Genomic DNA, 5547 nt, shown 5'->3' with positions numbered 1-5547 from the left:
TCTTATAAGGATGTGGTCTGAAACCAAGTTTCCCAAAGCGTAGTTCTGCCTCAGTAACATCCCCTGCCCTCATGTTAGGCGGCTTAGGCCCAGGGTGTTTCAGGTTCTTTTATAGTAGACAAAGTTGAAGATGTCCCTTTAGTGGAAATCACTCATCCAAATCTGGACGAAATCTACGATTATTAGTAGGTAATGGCCTCATTTGTCGTTTCAATGGGTTATGGCCACTTACAACAAACCTTTACCTATGGATCCATTCAACTTGGACCAAGGCATGCACGGTCCTCTTCTGTTCCAAGGGTTTCTTCATCATCATTTTTTACAATGAAGCAAACTATTAGAATGCGCTTTCCAAGGGGCCTTGGTTTTGGGGAAAAGTTGGGCTCTTCTTAACGTTTGGTTCCCATATTTTGACTCCTCCACAATTGTGATCACAAAGCTACCCATTTGGGTTCAACTCCCAAATTCACTAGCCCATCTATGGCATTCTTCAGTGTTTCTGGGTATTGGAAACACCTTGTGTCGTTTTCTCACCGCAGATCCCTTGCAAGGCCAGTGTGGAGTCTTCACCTATGGTAGGATTTATGTAGAACTTGACATCAACAAAGGCTTGCCTGACAAAATTAATTTAAAAATAGGTGATTTTCACTAGACCCAATAGCTGGACTATGAGAACACTACTTTTCGGTGTCGACTTTGCCATCAAACAGGTCATCTTCAAAACTCTTGTTCCCAAAAACCAGTCAAACACAAGCCGAGGTCTAAAGCATGGAGACCATGCAACTCGCCTCCTCGAGAAAAGGAGGATTCCTCTTCCTCTGATCTTGAAGATGACGAGTCTGATGACAACATGCTCTCATCAGACGAGGCCTAGAATTCAGATATCCAAAGCCTCGTGAAGGAGGTTAGGAGATCCAAGTTTTGTCAGCCATAAGAGAAGAACTCGTTAATAATTCTCCGATGGGTGCCATGAAGTGAGCCCATGAATCAACCTCCTCGGACTCTGACAAGGATGCCTCCTTAGATTGTCAGAACAATCTTAAGGTAGCTTTGGTAGCCACGTCTCTACAAGGTTGGATCAAAGTAGCAAAGAAGAAATGAAAGAAAAGACGCACAACCCCAAACTGTGTGATTCCAACGTTTTTGTTTTTTCGTATTCTATTCGTGTTATGTACTTTGTTTCATGGCCATCTTAAGGCTTGTTCTATTTATGACCATCTTTAAACTGGTTCTATCATATAACCATCATATACTATCAATATAATTTATTTATTTTATAAATTAAAATTTTCTTATAATGACTTAAAAATTAAACAAAATTACATTAAAATTAGTTATCAACCCATTAAAAAAAACAATTTATATTTAAAAAAAATTAAAATTATTTTTTAAATTTCAAAATATTCCATTTAATATTTATTTTTTTGAAACTTATTAAACTTCATAAATTCTATTTAAAACTTCAAAACCAATTGACAATACAATACAACCAGCAGAACTGCCTTGTGCAGTATACTGATTTGTTAAAACCTTAAACAAAATAAAATAAATGCCTAAACCCTCTGTTTGATGAAGTGTCTTTGATGATCAGGGCGAGTGAATTTCCACATACAGCCGAGTCAACTCAGCTTCCCTTAGCTTATCCATGTAAGATTAATCTTAAACCACAAAATATCTGCATCTCATAATATTTGAGTCCAGTTAAATCTTTGATGATTCGGGGATTGAGATAGATATGCAGTAAATTCTTAGAACCTTAAACCCTGAACATACTGGAATTGGAATCGAGAGATTGCGTTGTTCATTTCTTCAAACCCTAAACCCTAATGTACCATGGTATATGCGACGAAGAGTTTTTAATGATCACCCACAACGGTGTTTCCAACTAGTTTAGTAGACTACACTCAGCTCCTTTCCTAAGCTCAACCGGCAGCGATGAATTGGATTCGTATCTGCAACATTTCTAAACGGTAAGAATAACGGCAATCTCACTAATTTTAGCATTAGCCTTCTCTGTTTTTGTCAAGGTAAGATTGAAGTTTCACAGGATTAAGTTCAAAATGTTGAAGATCTTGTCTTCTGTCTTGGTTTACACGCAGGCTTGCCCATTACTCAAACACTAGGGGCTTCCCTGCATTAATTTGCGGGCAGTCCATGCCACATTCCTGCAACAAGGCCTACCTGGACATCCCACTCTACCGTCAGCTTCAGAGCTTAGGGTTTGGGGATATTTCGTCGCATTGGAATTTTCTGTATGAAGAGACCAAAGTTTGTAACATGGGGATTTTCAGAGCAGTTTCGACGGATATCCAGGCTTGGAGATCCAAAGCGCAGTGCAGTGGATGAGTTGGAAAGATGGGTTATGGAAGGTCGGGAAGTCAGTAAGCGGGCGTTGATAGGGATAGCCAAGAACCTCCGAAAGTATTTTAGACATAAGCACGCTTTGGAGGTACTTTCTCATCCTAAGTACGCTTTTACTAGCCATTATTTAATGTTGTTGTATCGGCTCTTGAAACAAGAAGGTTAATCATAGAATTGATGGTGGTCTTGTCAAATGAAGCTTCTGGGTAGGGAAACATGTGTTCATTACCTGCACCAGGGTTCAATTCCCCAAAGAGACATGTTTGCCCATTATGGCTTGGTGTGCAGAAACTTTCATGCCCATTAGGTTGGGTCGGAAAGTCGCATATTATTAACTGTGATATGGCGTTTCACCTCTTGGTGGGTAGGTGGTGGATGCTTGGCCATCGAAGTAGAGAGGAAACATCTTATCAATTTCTCATAGAAACTAACATTATTAACTGTGATAGATGATGTATGCTTGGCTCTCAATTCAGAGAGGAAACATCTTATAAATTTTGTTATTTTTTTTTAAATATCAAATGATGCTGTCGAACACAAATCACTATATGAAATCAGATTCTCCTTGTTGTTTCTGTATTTTGAATTTTGTTATTTTTTTAATATCAGAAGAGGCTGCCAAACACAAATGACCATACGAAATTAGGTTCTGCCTTGAGTTTCTGTATTTTGAATTACTCTTGAATGTCTTTGACTATGTTCCAGTTATTTGCAGATTTATGGATTGTTTCCTTAAAGAATTGGGCAATCTCTTGGCCTGTGCTGTATAGCTGATGTGATTTCTCTATGGTGCCTTCATTGGGATTTTGCAGGTTATTGAATGGATGAGCAAAAAAATTCCATCCTCTGTAGGTGATCGGGCTATGCACTTAGTCCTGATAGCAAAAGTGCATGGCATTGCTAGTGCTGAAAAGTACTTTGGAGATCTCCTCCATTATGAAAAGAATTATCTCACTTATTCCGCACTTCTGAATTGTTATGTACACGAAAAAGATATCGACAAATCAGAGGTAACCATGGAAGAGTTGGAGCAATTGGGTTTTATTAAAAATGCATTTCCCTATACTGAGATGATGAACACAGAGCAGTTTGGAAAGGTACCTCTGCTTATTCAGGAAATGAAGAAAAAAGGCATCTCACTAAACATATATTGTTATAATATTTGGATGAGAAGTTATGCGGCTCTGTCAGACTTGGATGGGGTGGCAGAGGTGTTCAATGAGATTGAGCATGATCATAATATTAATGCAGATTGGAGCATTTACAGCACAATCGCAAACATTTATATCAATGCAAAAGTTCTTGACAAAGCTGGTTCTGCTTTGAAAGAAATGGAGAATAAAATGAAAGAAATAGAGACTAAAAGGAAACGAAAGGATCAACTTGCATATAATCATCTCATTAGTTTGCATGGTAACCTAGGGAATAAAGATGAAGTGTACAGGATATGGCGATCTTTTGAATTGGCATCTCCCAAAATGACAAACACAAGTTATATTTGCTTGCTTTCTTCATTGATAAGAATGGGGGACATTGAGGGAGCCGAGTTTTTCTTCAAAGAATGGAAATCTGTGAAAACGTTTGATGATAGCAGAGTCTACTATACACTCATTAATGCTTATGTTGAAAAAAGGTGGCTGGAAAAAGCAGAACTGCTCCTTGAACGTGTTGTGGAAAAGGGGGGTAAACCAAATGCTAGAACTTGGGAAGCCCTTGCAGAGGGCTATATACAGAATGATCAAATTCAGAAGGCTATGGAGGCAATGAAAAAATCTCTATCAATAGAAGGAAATAGTCCATGGCAGCCAAATTCAGTAAATGTGCTAGCCATTTTAAAACATTTTCAGAAGCAAGGCGATGTTAAAAGCGCTGAGGATTTTTTCAAAATACTCAGATGTGTGAAATTTTTTAGCACAGAAATTTACAATTCTTACCTTCGTACATATGTTTATGCTGGGAAAGTTCATCCCGGAATTTCAGAGCTTATGCTAGAAGATAATGTCAGTCCTGATGAAGAAACGGACAACCTTCTCAAACAAATTGTTGAATCATAGGAAACGTGTTGGGTATTTAAACAACTCATGGGCTTAGCAAAGAATCTCCTTAATCTTAAGTAATTTTGTCTTTGATTGAAATATATGTGGACATCCTGTGAACCGCGCGTTGAAAAAACAAAGCTGCTTCGCAGAAACTTTGGGGTCCAAGCCTGCTCTATTCTTTTAGAAGTATTAGTAGATGAGTCTGAGCTTTAACGTAGGTCTAATGGCACCATAACTATGACTGAACAAGGAAAATGTCCTGGAAAATATTTGCAAGGCAATTGTGAACTTTCAACCCAGTTTGTGAAAATGGAAATGGAAATGAAGCAATTGTTTTGTCGAATAGTTGAACAGACAAAACAGCGTCTGTTTATAAGCCTTATGTGAAGGAGAATTTTGATTCCAGGCAGGAATTTTTAGAATAAGTAAAGGCTGAAATTTTAAATGTAAAGAAGAAAAAGAAAAATGAGCTTTTTACCAGATCTGTCTAATGCGGCTGTGCCGTGTTTTCTTGTTCGATCTTCTTTAATGTCTTGAATGGTTGGGTGTCGTTGTGGCTGGCTGCTTCAAGTTTAGTCACGAGTGACCACTCAGGAATCGTGCATTAGCATGCATACACTAAAGCAAATACAACAAGAACTTGGTAGGACTTGAACCTCGGTGGTGGTTATATCAATCATTTAATTACAACAATCTTACATGCCATCACTTTATTTTTGTATTGGAATAAAAATTAAAAAACATAAAATTGATCTGGTCAGCATGCATTCTCAGTATAGCAAGTACAAGAAGCACTTAGTAGGACTGGAATCTTGGTGAAGGTTATATCAACAATTTAATTAAACCTATCTTACAAGTTATCACTATGCACTGAATTTTTTATTTGAAATAAAAAGTTAAAATTTCATATTGTTATTAATATATTTTTGACTTATTATTATTTAAGATCTAACATTAATATTTAAATGTTTTTTCTTTTCTTTCCACTGAAATGGAAAACTTGTATTATAAGTGTTGTTCACTTCAATTAAAAGAAAAATAGTTAGGTCACAAGTTTAAATCTCATGGGGAGGGGTTGACGATGGGAGATAAAAAAACTGTCTTATGGGGTTTTTGGCTCGATCAAGCCTCACACAATCCTAGTGAC

The 5547-nt window shown here is 37.4% G+C and overlaps 1 pseudogene across 1 annotated transcript; it reads left to right on the top strand.

The window, feature by feature from the left end:
* Nucleotides 1-1484: 1484 nt before the first annotated feature.
* On the top strand, nucleotides 1485-4716 carry LOC149255428 (pentatricopeptide repeat-containing protein At4g21705, mitochondrial-like; annotated as a pseudogene). Its single transcript, XR_016267241.1, has 3 exons — nucleotides 1485-1970; nucleotides 2100-2449; nucleotides 3174-4716. The product of XR_016267241.1 is annotated as a pentatricopeptide repeat-containing protein At4g21705, mitochondrial-like (transcript).
* The last annotated feature ends 831 nt before the right edge of the window (nucleotides 4717-5547 follow it).

This window comes from Pinus tabuliformis, chromosome 7, assembly GCF_031772625.1.
Source record: "Pinus tabuliformis cultivar Carrire ecotype Pingquan chromosome 7, CPIR1, whole genome shotgun sequence".
Taxonomy (NCBI): domain Eukaryota; kingdom Viridiplantae; phylum Streptophyta; class Pinopsida; order Pinales; family Pinaceae; genus Pinus; species Pinus tabuliformis.
The sequence above is the reverse complement of the archived record's forward strand: the minus strand, read 5'-3'. Positions and strand labels throughout refer to the sequence as shown.